The 18,111-nt window shown below is 38.5% G+C and overlaps 1 pseudogene across 1 annotated transcript in view; it reads left to right on the top strand.

Moving 5' to 3' along the window:
* The first annotated feature begins 282 nt into the window (after positions 1–282).
* LOC309859325 (protein phosphatase PTC7 homolog pseudogene) overlaps positions 283–18,111 on the top strand; it is a 47,032-nt pseudogene continuing 29,203 nt past the window's right edge. Inside the window, exon 1 of the transcript in view lies at positions 283–453. The product of the transcript in view is annotated as a protein phosphatase PTC7 homolog pseudogene (transcript). The remainder of the gene's footprint in view (positions 454–18,111) is intronic.

Here is an 18,111-nt window from a genome sequence, read left to right as displayed (position 1 = left end):
TCCCACCACTGTAGGCAGTGGTTAAGCTAGAGTGTGAGTGATGCCAGAAGGTTTTGCAGTGTTCATTAATGCCATGAGAGGTGGTGATGATCTGCAGTGTGAGACAGTTAATGGTGTGGCTTTGCAAAATGTGGCCACTAGAGGCAGTGTGGAGGTGCAGCGTGAAACCTTGGTAGAAGTGCAGTGACAGTCCCATCACTGGAGGGGGTGGTCAGCTGCAGTGTGAGGGATGCCTGATGGCTTTGCAGTGCTGCTTACAGCCACTAGTGGCAGTGCAAGGCCATGGATGACATGGCTATGCACCTTATCTCCACTGGAGGCAATGCTGAGCTGCAGTTCGAGGCACTAAAAGGAGTGCCAGTGAAGTGTCCCACCACCGAAGCTAGTGGTCAGCTGCTGTTTGGGGCATACCAGAAGGCTTCGCCGTGCTCCTTACTGTCATTAGAGGCAGTGGTGAGAAAGAGTGGGAGACCATAGGTAGCATGGCTTTGCAACTTGTTGCTACTGGAGGCAAAACCCTGCAAGAGTGGCCACTCAGGTTCCTACCACTCGAGGCAGTGGTGAACAGCAGTGAGAGTTCCTGGAAGAAGTTGCCATGTCAGTTCCTGCCACTGGAGACAACAGTGAACTGCAATTCAAGATGCTGCAAGGAGTGGCAATCTAGTTACCTAGCCCTGGAAGCAGTGGTGGGCTGCACAGTGAGATGCTGGAAAAGGAAGTTGTGCTGATTTTTGCTACTGGAGACAGAGGTCAGCTGCCTGTTGCTAGGGATGCCAGGATGCTTTGCTGTGTCATTTATGGCCAAAGATGCAGTGTTGATATGCAGTGCGAGTCCGTGGCTGGCATTGCTGTACACATTGTCTCCACTGGAGGCAGTGGCTAAGCTGCAGGGTGAGATGCTGCAAGGAGTGGCAGTGCAGTTTCCTGCAATTAGAGGCAGTGGTGAGCTCCAGTGGGAGACACTGGAAGAAGTGGTAGTGTTGGTTCCTGCTACTGGAGGCAGAGGTCAGCTGTAGTGGGAGGGACACCTGAAGATTTTGCAGTGCTTCTTATGGCCACTAGAGTCAATGTTGACATGCAGTGTGTCACCCTGAGGCATTGTTGAGCTACAGTGTGAGACCCTAAAAGAGTGGCAATGCAGTTTCCTATCATTGGAAGCAGTAGTGAGCTGCAGTTTAAGGTGCTGCAAGACCTGGTACTGAAGTTTTTTTTTTTCTTCTTTTTTTTTAACCGCTGGTGGCAGTGGTGGGCTGCAGGGCAAGACCCTAGGAGAGGCAGTGTCCATTCCCACCACTGGAGACAGTGGTCAGCTGCAGTGTGAGGGATGCCAGAATGCTTTGCAGTGCTGATTACTGCCACTGGAGGCAGTAGACAGTTGCAGTGCCAGCCACTGGAAGGAGTGGCAGTGTTGGTTCCTGCCACTGGAAGTATGAGATCTTAGTCCAAATCTCATGAGAACTCAGGCAGTTCTCGTGAGATTTTTACCCAAATATCATGAGAACTTCTTCCAAATACCATGAGATGAGGACTTATTCCAAATTTTGAGAGATCTCAGTACAAATCCTGAAAGATTTCAGTACATCTCATGCGATCTCCATTTGAATCAGGAGTCAAATGTATACATAAGGTCTTATATTTAAGAACAAAATGTGTTAACTTAAATAAGATAAACACTTGAAGATAAGGAGTTAAAAAGAACAGAGCTAACCAAAGCATATAAATGGTAGGCCCTGATATAATTTGAATAAGCAATTTTAAAGGATAAAACGAAACAAAAATATAAAAGAGTGTTTGCCAATAAAATTGAGTAAGAGTGTGTTTTATAAGACTAGGAAAAGTAGAAAAAGAACAAACAATATTAATAACACACAGAGATAAAATTTTATGATCAGTACAGATTCAAAACTAGTAACAGGATAATGTAGAAAATTATATGCCAAGAAATTGAAAAGTACATACAAATGGAAAATTTTTTGATGAATATGTTTTAAAATAAAAAATATGATTTTGGATTCTATTCTCCACATTATGACAGAATTTATGTGTTCAGAAACATTCTCCAAATGGAGAACACATTAAAAATTTGGATAAAATAAAATTAACTCCTAAATTTATGTGTAAACTAGCAGTAAATTAATTGAAATTCTGACATTATAAAGAATGAGTATAGGAATATTAATAAGCTTTGAAGTCACTTTCACCACTTAGAGAATTTGCACATGTCTGGTGTACTAGACTTTGAAGTTTATGGGGTGAATATTTGAGGAAGACAGAGACAAAGCCTGGTGGTTCTCCAAAATGGTGAGCTATTCAATGTGAGATTCTTCATAAATTCAATACCTTTCTTAAAGAAAATAGCTTTAGAAGTTAAGAAATGGAAAACTATTTTATCCTACATAGTACAAACATAGATATTCCAGCCCAATTTTTCTCAACAGCATTCCAAACCACAAACCTACAATTACATGTATATATCAGTATAATTCACACAACATGCATGGTTCCAAACAACAAACCCTAAATCTGCTCACCAGATTGGCAAAGATGAATAAAGCTTCTTTGCACAATAATTTAATTTAAAAGCAAAGCTGAAAGAATTTTCATAGATAAAATAATAAGGAATCTGTTTTAACAGTCAATTTCTACAAAACATACCACAAAACAAAACTTTGTGATGAAAATTACAAGATGAAAATAAGAATAGAATCAGAACAGATATTACATTATTGAAACTGTAGATAATAGGAATACCATATAGAAAAAAAATCTTTAATATGTCTAAATAAATATGTTAAAGCCAGACTCATAGTCTGAATAATCTTATTAACATAAAAATAACTCTATTACTGAAAAAATTGTAACATATTAGGGGTGCCTGCATGGCTCATTTGGTTGAGTGACTTTTGGTTTTGGCTTGGGTCATGATTTCAGTCATGGGATTGAGCCCCAAGTCAGGCTCCTAGCACAGTGGGGAGTCTGCTGGAGAGTCTCTCTCCATCTCCCTCTGCCCTCTGTCCCTCTCCCTGCTCATGCTCTCTCTCTCTCTCAAATAAATAAATAAATAAATAAATCTTTATAAAAAATGTGACATTTAAAAGATTATATTCCTCAGGTTGTGGAAGTGCAGAGACCTAAGATGAGAGAAGGTGAGATCTCTGAGATATATGCAAGTAGTAAACATGGACTTCTTCCCAATGGCTCTGTTGAACCAATGCAAGCACAGTAGTTACTGAAGATTCCTTGATACAGGAAATACAAAAATATAAAATATAGGACACAGTAGATGTGGGGAGTCAAAAATGTTACCTCCATATAAAAAAGGAAACAAATGTGAACAATAATTAAATTTACTGCACAGAAGGAGACAGAATGGAACATATATATCTTCAAATTGGTGTTAAATAGGAAGAAAACCAATTTCCGTTAAGAATTCATAACCAGGGGTACCTGAGTGGCTCAGGTGGTTAAGGATCTGACTCTTGGTTTCTGCTTCAGTTGTAATCTGAGGGTCATGAGATTGACCCCCATGTTGGGTTCCACGGTCAGAGTGCAGTCTGCTTAAGGTTCTCTCTCCCTCTGGTCCTCTTCTATCTCCCTCTCCCTCTATCTCTGTCTTAAATAAATAAATAAACAAATAGAAAGAAAAAGAATTCATGCAGGATGGTGACATAGGTAATTTCTGACTTCACTTCCTCTCAAAAGAATGACTCACAACTATTCATGAACGAGATGCCACTGACAGAATTGTAGAACATAGGAGTGAGGCTGAAGCATCCCCTGAACCACAGAGAACAAGACAGACTTTTAGAGGGGTTAGGGAAAGAGATACATACTGATTGTATTGCCCCTCCCCCAGGCTGGCATGGCACCAAGCACAGGGATTTCTTCTGAGCCTACATCTCCAGTGGGAAAAGAGAGCCCAGGGGTGGAATCCGGCCCCTCCAGTGTTGCAGGCACTTTGTGAGGGCCTCTTTTCTGGTCTGGTCTCACAGGAATAGCAGGGGAATCTTCAGGTCAAAACTGGGACTCTGTGACAGAGAAGGGAGAGGGGCTTCCAACAACTTGCACTCAGGTATTGGCAGACTGAGTTCCTGCCTGCAGAGCCTAAATAGTAGTTCCAATCAGTAGCTTTGCTCCCCTGCAGAACCAGTCAGTAGTGCAGTGTGACCAGGGGTGCCGGTCTGCCTGATTCAGGTCCTTGAATGAGCAGTTTGCTGGTCTGGAACCTAGTCTGCCCATGCCCAGGTAGGGGACCTGAGTCATAGAGCCATCTGGTCGGGCATGGCTCCCAGTCCCTGGTAAATATGAGAGCTGAAAGCTGTTGAAATACCTGAAAGCTGTGTAACTCAGCCAGTCTGGAGCCAAGAAGTGGAAGGGCAGAGTTGATCACCCTCAGAGCAAACTCTATGGACCTTTTTGACCAGGGAAAGTGGGGCACAGTTCAGCTTGAGCTAAGACCACAAGCAAAGAACCTTAGCAGCCTTGGAATTGCTTCTCTTGCTGCACATGTGCAGAAAAACTAATCTGTAGACCAACTCATTGCTGAATACAGCCTTCAGCTTGCCTGCCTAGGGAACCTAACCAGAGTATATATGAGAAGCTGTATAGCCCAGCCATCAGCCCTGCTTACAGTGACACTTAACAGAGAGCACAGCCTGTGGCTTTCTCTTTCAGCAGAGCAAAACTCGTGGCCTCATCTGACCAGGGAACTCAGGGAACACTCCTGCCTGATTCAGGTCTCTAAACAACAAGTAGCGTAGGTCCTGTTTTATCCTGCTACCTTGCCAGACCCAGGAAGTTAAGTTATAGCTCCACCTATTGCTAAATACAGTACCCAGTCCTGATCTACAAATGCAGACAACTTTGGAGGCCATCTTATAGCCGTAGGTGGGCAGGCAAGCAAGCCAGCAGTCCAATCCAGCTATTATAAGTCAATGGCACAATCACACCCAAACTGAGCTTGGCCCAAAATAGACCTTAATAGCAGGCCCCACCTGTTCAAGAATATTACCAGCAGACATGTCCAAACACCCAAACTGAGCTGCAAAAGTAAAGGACTATCTCTGCAGAAGCAAACCTGTAAATTCTGGAAGAGGAGCCCACTTTCTCAAATGCCCAGATGCCAACATAAGGAATCAAGGATCACAAAAAAAACAGGGAAACAGGACACCACCAGATGGAACTAATAAGGCTCTATTAACTGACCCCACAGAAATAGAGATCTATGGTCTGTCAGACAAAAAGTTCAGAGTAAGTTTAGTGAACTACAAGAACACAGAGAGACAACTAAATGAAATGAAGGAAATAATACATGAACAAAACAAAAAGTTCAACAAAGAAATAGAAACCTTTAAAAAATCCCAGAAATTCTAAAGTTAAAAAATACAATAACTGAGCTGAAGAATTCAACAGAGAGCTTCAAAAGCAGACTGAAACCATGTCCTGGAAGAGAAGACATTTGAAAGTATCCAGACAGGGAAAAAGAATGAAAAGAATGAAAAAGAGTGAAGAAAGCCTATGGGATTTATAAGACACAATAAAAACAAACAAACAAAACAAAACAAAACCCCAACAATATCTGCATTATGGAAACTCTAGAAAGATAAGAGAAGGATAACAGGATAGAAAATATATTTAAAGCAATTGAACTTCCCAAGTCTGGGGAGAGAAACAGACATCAAAATCCAAATAGGCTGAACCTGAATATGGCTACCCAGAAACACATTAGAACTAGATTTTCAAAAGCCAAATATAAGGAATTTTGAAGGAAAAGGAAAAAGGAGAGAAATTACATTTAAGGACATCCCCATGATATGATAGATGAATATTTCCAACAGAAACTTTTCAAACTAGGAGAGAAAGGGATGACATATTCAAAATGTGGAAACAAAAAACCTGTCAGTCAAGAACTCTACACTCAGTGAAGTAGTCCTTCAGAAATGAAAAGGGATAAAAACTTTCTCAAACAAACCAAAGTGAGGGAATTCAACACTGTGAGACCTGTCTTACAAGAAATGTTAAGGGAGTTCTTTGAGTGGAAGAAAATGATGTTAATTAACTTCATAAAAACATCAGGAGATAGTGTAGAACTCCTTGGTAATGGTAAACATGTAGTCAAAGTTAAAATCTACAACATGAAAATGATGTTGTATAATTCACTTATAACTCCAGTTTAAAACTTAGAAAAAAAATAGCAAAAAAAAAAGCCATAACAACAATAATCTGTTATTAGCTATATAACATAAGAGATACATAAATTGTAGCATCAATAATCTAAAATTTGAGGGGAAAGAGAAGTAGAAGTGTAAAGCTTAGGGATTCTATTAAAATTTAGTCATTATTAGTTTATTATTTTATTTTATTTTATTGAAACTTTATTTAGTTTTTAATGTTAAGCAGCAATTGTCCATTTTATTAATTTTAATATATTTAACAAATGTTTTCAGAGTGTCATAACACACTATTCCAGACACCGTTTATCCACTGAATTAGGAGTAGATGACCCATGTTGCAGTGACATTTCAGTCTGATAAATCCTGAATAATAAATCATTTATTCGTATGTGTAAGCTTAAATATTTCTTCTCATAAAAGAATGGCAATATCATCTGGTTGGATGGGCCTAATGAGCTAATATATGTGAAAGGGTAATGTTGTGCCGTCCTCAAGAGAAGTAAGTTGTAACTGACAGATTGTTGAGTGAGTACTACTTCTCTGGCTTCCCTACTCCAAGAACACATATTCTGATATAATCAATATATCTGATATTCACTCCTTAACTTGCAACATTTTGAAGAGAGCAAAGGACATGAAAATAAATGCTTCCCAGAATGACAAGTTGTTATTAGTTTAAAATAGGGTGCATAATTTCAGGATATCTTATGTAAGACTCAGGGTAAGCACAAAAAGAAAAACCTGTAGTAATTACACACACACACACACACACACACACACACACCCCATGATAAAGATGTCAAGTGCAATGATACCTAAAGACATCAAAACAAAACAAAACAAAACAGAACACAAAAAGATAGTAGGTTAAGAAACAAAGAACAATGGATCTACAAAACAACCAGAAAACAAATTAATAAAATAGCAATAATAAGTCCTTACCTATTAATTATCTTAAATATAAACAAATAATTCTCCATTCAAATACATAGAACAGCTGACGTTTAAAAGAAAGATCTAATGACATGCCGCCTAAAGGAGACTCATTTTAGTTTTAAAGGCACACACAGGGGGTGCCTGTGTGGCTCAGTGGGTTAAAACTCTGCCTTTGGCTCAGGTCATGGTCTCAGGGTCCTGGGATCGAGCGCGACATCCGGCTCTCTGCTCAGCAGGGGAGCCTGCTTTCTGCCTACTTATGCTCTCTCTCTCTCTCTAAAAAAAGAAAAAAATAAATAAAAATACACACGGACTGACAGTGAAGGGATGGAAAAAATGTATTTCTAGCAAATGGCAACAACCAAAAAAAAAAAAAAAAAGAAAAGAAAAAAAGAAAGTATAGGTAGCTATACTTATATAAGACAAAATAGACTTTAAAATAAAATAATAAAGAGGTACAGAAGGCTACTATATAATGATAAAAGGATCAACACATCAAGAAGATGTGACAATTGTAAATATTTATGTACCCCAAATTGGAGCATCTAAATATATAAAGCAAACCATAACAGAACTAAAAAGGAAAAATAAACAGCAATACAATAATAGTTGGGGACTTTAATACTCCACTCAACAATGGATACATCATCTAGACAGAATCAATAAAGAAACAGCAGATTGGAACAACACTGTAGAATAAACGGACCCAAAATACTCTGAGAACAGTACAATACACATTCTTCTCAAGTACGCATGAAACTTTTCCTAGGATAGACCTTAGGTTCGGCCATGAAACAAGTTTTAACAAATCCAAGAAAATTAAGATCTAGCAACTAACCTTTGTGACCATAGTGGCATTACACTAGAAGTCCATTACAAGAGGAAAACTGGAAAATTCACAAATGCATGGAAATGGAAGAGTTTTCTGAATGACCAATGAATCAGAGAACCAAGAGAGTTAGTTCTTTGAAAAGATTACCAAAATTGATAAACCTTTATCTAAAATAACCTAGGGAAAAAAAAGAGGAATCAACTCAATAAAATTGTAAATGAGAACCTGACATGCAATAGATATCACAGAAATACAAAGGGTCTATAAGAGTCTGCTAGGAAGAACTGTACATCAACACAGTGGAAAATCTAGGAATAGAAAAATTCTTAGAAACATACAACCTACCAAGATGAATCAGGAAGCGATAGAAAATCTGACTGAACAATTGCTAGAAAGGAGATTGAATTGGTAATCAATAATCTCTCCAAAAAGAAAAACTCAGGACCAAATGGCCTCACTGGTGAATTTTACCAAATATTTAAACAAGATTTAATATTAATCTTTCTCATATTCTCAAAAAAATAATTAAGGGTAGGGAAAACTCTCACACTCATTTTCTGAGACAAGAATTACTTTGATAACAAAGCCAGAAAAGGATATCACCAGAAAACAAACCATACATCAACATCCCCCATGAATACAGATACAAAAGTCCTGCCTGAAATACTAGCAAACCAAATTCAGCAGCATGTGAAAGGATCATTCGCCATGACCAAGTGGGATTTAAACCTGGAATGCAAGGATGATTCAACACACACAAATCGATCAATATCCTATACCACATGAATAGAAAGAAAGGAAAAAAATCACAAGATATTTCCAACACACAAAAAATGTATTTGACAAAATTAAACAGTCATTCATGATAAAAACTCTCAATAATTTGGGTATAGAGGGCATATACCTTGACATAATGAAGGCCTTATTTGACAAGCCCATAGTTAAGAGTACACCTGACACCAAAATTTTAAGGCTTTTCCTCTAAGATTAGGAACAAGACAACGGTGCCCATGCACACCACTCCTATTAAACATAGTACTAGAAGACATAACCAGAGCAATCAGAAAAGAAAAAGAAAGAAAATATAGCCAATTATGGAAAGGAAGAGTAAAATTCTATTTGCAGATGACATGATTTTATGTACAGAAAATCCTGAAGACTCTACCAAAATATTACTAAATCTAATGAATAAATTCAGTAAAGTTGTAGGATACAGAACATAAAAAATTAGTAACATTTCTATACACTAACAACAAATTGTCTGAAAAAGAAATTTTTAAAAAGATCTCCTTTATAATAGCATCCAAACCAATGAAATACTCAGGAATAAGTTTAGTTAAGGAGGTGAAATATCTCTACCCTTCAAACTATAAGATGTTGGTGAAAAGAAAAAAGAGAGAGAGAAGATACAAATAAAGGGAAAGTTATTCTGTGTTCATAGAGTGGAGGGATTAATATTGTTAAAACGTCAGTACTACCAAAATCCATCTATGGATTCAACATAATCACTATCAAGACTCCAATAGCATTTCTTACAGAAGTAAAAAAACAAAAAAACCAAATCTTAAAATATATATGGAACCATGAACTGACCCTGAATAAACAGCAATCCTGAGAAAAGAGTGGGAGGCATTATACTTTCTGATTTCAAGCTATATTACAAAGCTTTATCAATCAAAAGAATATGATATTGGCATCAAAACAGACAACAAAATGAAAAGAAAACCTATGGAATGGGAAAAATGGGCATATTATATATCTGATAAGGGATTAATATCCAAAATATATAAAGAACTCATACAATGCATGGTAAAAAATACCAAGTAATCAAACTAAAAAATTGGCAAAGGACCTGAATAGACATTTTCCCAAAAAGTATCAATGAATCACCAACAGGTACATGAAAAGTTGAAAAGTTGCTGTGCATCACTAGTTATTAGGGAAATGCAAGTCAGAACTGTAATGAGATTCACTTGACACCCACGGGAGTGCCATCACCCATTGACAAGAACAATAAGACTGCTTATAAGGAGGCTGTTAATGACAGTGTCGTGTTGGCATTACCACATCCCCACTGGACTTCTGATGTCTGCAACATCTGCCAAAATCAGAAGAGCCGAAGTTTAGTACCAGCCTCCTCCTTACCCTGTTAACAAGACTTGCTTTTCCCAAATCATATTTAAGCCAAACTTTTATTTTTTTTAATTTTTTAACCTCTTTTTAAAAAAGTTTTTAATTTTTAAATTTTTTATAAACATATAATATATTTTTATCCCCAGGGGTACAGGTCTGTGAATCGCCCAGTTTACACACTTCACAGCACTCACCAAAGCACATACCCTCCCCAGTGTCCATAACCCCAACCCCCTTCTTTCAACCCCCCCTTCCCCCAGCAACCCTCAGTTTTGTTTTGTGAGATTAAGAGTCACTTATGGTTTGTCTCCCTCCCAATCCCATCTTGTTTTATTTATTCTTCTCCTACTCCCTTAAGACCCCATGTTGCACCACCACTTCCTCATATCAGGGAGATCATATGATAAGCCAAACTTTTAATCTAAGAGTTTGGTGGTGAACAATTTTAATTATGCAAGGAGATGTCCTGTGTTTGCCTATGTTGCTTCAGCTCGTTCCTCCTGATGAACCCAGTCCCTGGGAACCATGTGAAAAAGGGACAGACATTTGGTACAGCCCAAGACAGAGGAGTGTGTTTTATTTCAGTCATCTGCCTGAGCAGCCTGTGGACAGCAGGAGCCAAGGGCAGCCAAAGGTACTACTCTTGACCGGTTCTCTTAGGTTACATGTGAAGCACAGATCCACCAGGGCCTAGCACCCCCTTGGCGGCTGAGTCTGAAAGGGAATCAAGCCCTCCTGTTTGGTGACCAGAGCTCTAGCGGCAATACCCAGGATGCCCCTACCCCCCAAACATCTCTCCAAAGCCCATTACCCTGGCATTTCAGAAAAGATGCCTGCCTTCGTTTGGGCTTACTGAGAAGCCCCTGTGTAGTTGTAGAATAACCGGGTATGTGTGTAAGGGATCCAGACAGTCCCAAGTGCTCTGAATTTGGATCTCACCAGCCTGTTTACATCACCAGACCTCACATCCCTCAGGAGCAGCTGCATTGGATACACTGCCTGAGGGCCCCTTTGCCCTCTCTTGGTGTTACTCAGAGCGGGATGCTTAGCTGCAGAGCCTGGAGCTGATGGTTCTCAGGTCTGGGCCGAAGGGGTGTCCTGTAATTTCAGATGCTCTTGTTGCTAAAGCCCACAAACCCTTCTTTGACTCCTGTGGGAACTCAGCAAACAACTTACCTCGGGTGTTAGAAATAAGATTACCCCAAACTGTCAGAAATTATGTTTTGATTTCATTTTGCCCAGAACACTCCATCATTTAAGTGCTCTGCTTTTAGGGAAACAAACTGGCGATGTGAAACAGGTTGTCCGGAAGAGGGAGCCCAAACCTCAAAAGATGCAAAAAGATCACTGAACAGTGTAACAATGTAGGGGGAGCCTATGCCCAGAGCGAAGCCTCCCACCGGCCCTTCTGTGCGGGTACTAAGTGCTGGAAGACAGGGTCATTGCTTGGAGGAGGCTGAAGGTCCTCCTGGCCTAGGAAAGAGAGCGGCCGGTGCTGGAAAGAGAGATCTGACCTCCAAACAAGCCGGAATGCAGGCGAATCTATTAGAGAGGGCACGGATTGCATGGAGCACTGGGTGCGGTGCAAAAACAATGAATACTGTAACGCTGAAAAGAAATGAAAAATTTAAAAATAAATAAATAAAAGCAATACAAATGCAATTTTATACAACTTACGCTTAAGTGGGTTTTTCTTGTAGGTGGGGTATGTTCACTGACAGATAATAGCTTACTGAGTATCTTCTAATATTCTGATTTTGTGTTGTCGTGTTATTATTTTTGTTCCAGGATCCCAAGCGAGGAGTTTATATCTGGGCCCACATAAACAGGCAGGCACATAAAGCACCATTTAAAAGATAAATTATGATGACTAAATTGTCCAAAAAAGAAGAATTCATTTTTGGAGAAAATAATCTCATAATCTAATTTTTAGTTTTGATATATCCCTTCTTTGTATTACCAAATTACAGCACGTTATCTTTCTTATAAAATAAATTTGTTCATTTTCTACTATTTGTGACTAGAAAATACACTTGTACAAAACTCAAACAGAAATAATGTGAAAGCCTGACGATTCACAGAGCTGTACTGCTAGGGCAAATAACGCATTATATGTTAATAAAAATAATTAATAAAAAAGAAATAATAATAAATGATAGATAATACATAATCAGTAAATGCACGTTCATTTTCAGCACCCCCCCCATGGCGATGAACTGTATGTCACATTTACCTTGCTTTCCAAACACATATGTACACACTGTATCGGACTACTTGCAGCCTACTTTCGGTACTTAACACCACATGCCTGTTTTATGGATTAACATAATTCAGCTATTTTACCGATGCATACAAGATATTCTGTGGTCTGGGTATATCATATTTATTTAATCAATTCCCACTTTACAGAAACGAGGTCAGCTGCTCTAGGAAGCAGGCATGTGTGTAATGAACAGAGCTTTCTCTACATTCTCTGGGGGCTGAATTTTGCCTGCGGTGTGTGCAGGGTTTTGAGAGGATGCAGTGAATGAAGAAGTCAATCAGCAGTGGAGAGATCTAGGGAGATTGAGCAGGGGTTATCCTGGAGACTGTTGTGGGAAGGGAAGAAGGAGGTGGGAGGATTTCGAAAAATCACAGAAAATATGTTGCTCCCCAGCAAAGTTGTGTTCGGCCACCGACAAGGTGGAAATTCTACTTGGGAGGTGTGGTCACTATGAAACTGGGATCTATTAGAGAGGGGGTCACTATGAAACTGGGATCTATTAGAGCTACGTCTGTGTAGCTCCTTTTTGGAAAGTTTCAATAATTCTTCAAAATGGGACATAATTCTTGGGGTTCTCCTTACCTTGTAAAAGCAAACTTGAGAACCTTATTTTTATAGATTTTGCCTTATTTTACAGGTTTTTAAAAAAAATTTTGTTTTAATTAGCCCATTTCAGACCAGAGATAGCTAGCTAGAAGGCGCTGTAATTAAGAGAATATTCTCCACAGTAAGACTTACAAATATTTACTTAGAGTTGTTTTATTCTAGACACTAACTGGTGTTCTCTAATCTCTAGGTAAAGTCCAAGGCCACCTCATCAGCCTACTAACGTCATTTTACCCACACACCCAGTTTGTACGTACGTCCTGACCATAAAGTCCTGCCTGATCCCAGAGCCCCTGCTCTGTGACCATCATGTCCGTGTTTAAAGTTACAGGGAGAGATCATTTAAAATATCTTCCAGTATTTGAAAAGAATCCAAATATACTTGAACATTCTTCTGTTGATTTGTTTTTCAGTTGTTCTGAAATCCCAGAGAGGGAGGATGTCAGCATGCTCCCATTTCACAGTGGACGGCAGCCCATGGCACAGAGCAGATGAGTCAGAGAAACTGACACTGTGCCTGGCCAACAGTAGAGGTGCGAGGCTATGCCATGTGCCCTCACGTGCATTGGCCTCTGAACATCACACAGATGGTTGTGCACACTGTTACTGTCTGAACAAGCCATCCCCAAGTCACTGGAGGAAACTCTTCAACACAACCAAAGTGTGTTTTTTGCCTATATGTCAGACTGTAACCAGTTAGATGACCAAGTGACCTGATCTTCCTGGAGCCTCTTTTCCAAGGGGCCACTCATGGAATCTGTTTCTTTATGTGAAGAAAAAAATTTTATATTTCTAAGTTTTCCTCGCTCCTCGTTGCTATCTCACACTCTCAACTAACTTGTTCTGAGTGAAAATCCAGTGAGCGCAATAGCTGCCTGCTCCTGAGCCCTTCATGTCTGCCCCGAATGTCGACAAAGTGTCCTGCGATGTGTGACATCTACTCCACAGAGACCTCTCTTTTCATAATGTTTATGTTCCAAAGAATGGCTTCCACCTAGAAGGCTGAAAGAAGATGGTACTGGACCTGTCGCTTTTAGGGAATCCAATAGAGTCTAAAGCTCCATGGACGTTTAGGGACTGGTTCCTGGGGGGACCAGCCAACCTGTTTTGTATTTGGAACTGGAAGACACCAGGAGTGGAGACATGGCATGATTCCAGAGGACCTGAAGTTTGGAGTAGCCATCCTCAACATCCTCATGGGAGCCATGCTCTAACAGCAGCACTGAGCAGGAGTTACCTCGTGTCACCAGACGAGACATTGTGTGCTAAAGGTAGTTGGCTGTGTCTATTTTGTGCATCAGGCACAACCTTAGTTTTGGTAAAATATGACAGAGAGTGATCATTACCCATGTTATCTGGTTCTATAAAGTCATCTGCCCTGTCACCGGAGCGAACGAAAATGCACCGATTAGGGGCTGACAAAGACAGTCTTAGGACAGCCTTTTCTTTTGTCTGGTGTGTCTTCTTCAGGCTGTACAACGAGTGTATTTGTTGGGTGCCGATGGCCACTGTTCTTCAATGGGGAGAGTGGTGACAAGAAATATCATCAACACAACACGGGCTCAGACCTGGGGTTCTGTCACAGAAGATCCCATTGTCATTTGACAATAGTTCTGAGAGTTAATTTTTAATTTTTTCTTATTATTTTTATTACGTTAGTATTTAAAAATATTTCTGAAATCACAGGAGGACAGCTGTTATCGGACATACTGTCACTGGTTGATCTGCTTGTCCGATGCTTGCCTGCCCCTCCAGATTTAATCACTGCGTGATTTCAGATTTGACTGTGCTTGGGGGTGTGTGGCGGCGTGTGTGCTGCCTGATAGCAATGAGTGGTGCTCACTGTGGCTACTGTACCCTTGAGCCCGGCTGATTTAGGGCAGAGCCGGGGCAGCTGGGGGCAGTCAGGAGGAAGGGATCCAACGTGGCACATGCGTGGTTTTCTGGTCAATAGTTGCAGAGAATCACAGGAATTATTTTTCTCTGGTGTCTGTGTCTGAAAGCGAATTTTGCAATTTTGCTTTTGTTATTATATGTTTTCATTTTTATGTCTATTATTTAAATTGAAGTATAATTAACATGTAGTTTATATCCATTTCAGGTGTACAATATGATTCAATAGTTCTATACATTTCTTAGTGCCCATCAGGATAAGTGTGCCTTTTTTATTTTTAAAGATTATTTATTTATTTATTTATTTGGCAGACAGAGATCACAAGTAGGCAGAGAGAGGGGGGAAGCAGGCTCTCTGCTCAGCAGAGAGCCCGATGCAGACCCACTGAACCACCCAGGCGCCCAAGGATAAGTGTGCTCTTAATTCCCTTTATATTACTCATTCCCCATGAACTTCCTCTCTGACAACCACCAGTTTGTTTTCTGTATTTGAGTCTTTTTGTTTGTTTGTTTCATTTTTTCTTTATTCATTTATTTTGTTTCTTAAATTCTACACATGAATGAAATCATATGTATTTTTGTCTTTCTCTAACTGACTTATTTCCCTTAGCATTATACCTCTATATCTATCCATGTTGCAAATGGCAAGATTCCATTCTTCTTTATGGCTGAGTAATATTGATTTTATATATATCTATACATCTAGATACATATCTCACATCTTTTTCACTTGGGTTGCTTCCTCATCTAAGCAAAGATACTGAGCCCTAACTCTTCTTTGGGTCTTCATTTCCTTATGAAACCTTCTGTGCCATGCAAAACTTTTTATTAAATAAATTTGCATGCTCTTCTCTTAATCTGTCCTTGATAGTTTAATTTTTAGACCTACCTGGAGACCCTAAGAGGGTTGGCAGAAACTTTCTTCCTATATATCAGCTACTGTTCTATTATTATTAATTATATTATCAGCTGAGAATGTACTTTATGTGATTTAAATTTTATTACTTCAGACTTGTTATGATTTGTAGTCCAGAATATGGTCTTCCATGTGCATTTGAGATAACTTGTGTTCTATTCTTAGAGGGAATGTTCTGTGAGCATCCATTGCTCAAGCTGGTTCTAAGTGCTGTTCAGTTCACCTATAACATATTTGATTTTCTGACTTTTTTTTCTATCAATTCCTGAGTGAGGAATACTTAAATCTCTACCTAAAACTATGTTTTTACACCTTTTCTTTGAGATTTATGAGTTTTGCTTATGTGTTTTTAATGGATAAAAATTAAATCATAAAATGTAAAGTGATTTTAAAGCAAAAAATTCAGAGGAATATAGTTCATTCACAGTGTTGTACAACTAATATCTCTGTCTAGTTCAAAAACATTTCTATCACTCAAAAAAGCAATCTCATACCTATTAAGCATTCTCCTATCTCCCTGCTCCTCAGGGCTTAAAGACCATCATTATGTTTTCTGTGTCTGTCTTTACTTATTCTGGATATTTCGCATAAACGGAAGTACACAAAATGTAACTTTTGTGATTCATTTCTTTCACTTAGCTTGATTTCAGTGTTCATTGACATTGCAGAATGGATCAGCACTTGATTACTGATCAATCTCTGCTTGTTATATATTTATTCTGATTTTCTATTTCTTCTTTAGTCAGTCTTGGTAGTGTGTGTTTCTAGCAATTTTTCTATTTCATCTAAGTTATCCAGTGTGTTGGTGTACAGTTGTTCACATTATTCTCTTATAATCACATTTTATTTTTGTAAGTTCAGATATAATGACCCCATTTTTATTTCCTATTTCAGTTACTTGAAGTTTATCTCTTTTTATTAGTCTAGCTAAAAGGTTTGTCAATTTTGTTGATCCTTTCAAAAGTCAAGTTCTTGTTTCATTAGTCCTTTCTGTTTTCCATCCTGTATTTCATTAATTCCTGCTTATGGTGACTATTTGCATGAAGTATATTTTCCATACTTTCACTTTCAATATACTTGTATCTTTTAATATCAAGTGAATCTATTGTAAGAAGTGCATATTTAATAATTAAAAAATACACTGAGCCAATCCTTAAATTTGATTAGTGAATTTAATCTATTTATATTTATATTAATAAAGGACTTAACTCCTGTCATTTTGTTATTTACTTTCTCTATGTCTTTTTCCTTTTCTATACCTCATTTTCTATGATGGCTGTTTTTTTGGGATTTAATTGATTTTTCTTTTTGTAGTGTATCATATTGATTTCCTTCTCATTTCAACTTCTATACATTTTTAGGTAATTTTTAGTGGTTACCACTGGAATTACAATTAACACTATAGACATGAAATGCTCTAATTTGAATTGATGCCAGTTTAGTTTCAACAGATTAAAAAATCTCTGATCCTGTGCTGTCTTCTCCTTTATGTTGTTGTTGTCTAAAATGACATTTTTATACATTGTACACTGATTTAGATATATTTATAATCATTGTTTTATGCATTTGTCTTTTAAATATGTAGGAATTAAAATGAAGAATTATAAACTAAAATTGTAAACTAAAAATACAATACTGCTAACTTTTATATTGGCCTACATATTTACCATTACTAGAGCTATTTGTATGGCCTTGAGTTACCATTCAGTGTCTTCTCACTTCAGCTTGAAATTGATGGTTGTTGTTCTTACTCACACCAAGAAAAATGCCTTGAATGACCTTGTTTTTGTCTCTGTGCTTGACTGTGGGTCCTTCCTGTGTTATACTTCCTGGAGAGGTGGTCTTTTTGCATCTCTTGCTGCTTTACTCCTCAGTCCTTGGCAGTATTCCCAGTCTTCACAAATATTCTTTGTTCTTCCACATGGGTAGAGTATCTTTTACTTTCCCCACTTTGTTCCTTCGTTTCCAGTGTGTACCTACTAACATCTGAGACTTACGATTTTGAGGCCTTTCCTCTGGATTATATGGAGCTCTGCATTATATGTCTCAGAGAAGACTAAGTGAGTCCCGTTTCTACTTCAGGCATTTGTCTTTTCCAATTTTTGAGTTGTTTGCTTGCCGTGAAAATACCATTTCTGATGTGGTCAAGAAAAGTCACTGATATGGAGTTTGTTCAGGTTTCATCTTTTAAGAATGGAACAATAGCTTTCTAACTCTATGTCTCTGAGGTGAATGTTCTTTTCTTTCTTTCTTTCTTTCTTTTGGTCTTTTTTTCTCTTTTATTTATTTTCAGCATAACAGTATTCATTATTTTTCCACTACACCCAATGCTCCATGCAATCCATGCCCTCTCTAATAC

The sequence above is a fragment of the Mustela nivalis genome (genome assembly GCF_964662115.1).
Source record: "Mustela nivalis genome assembly, chromosome: 2".
In the NCBI taxonomy this organism is placed as follows: Eukaryota; Metazoa; Chordata; class Mammalia; order Carnivora; family Mustelidae; genus Mustela; species Mustela nivalis.
This window is presented reverse-complemented; position numbering and strand designations above follow the sequence as displayed.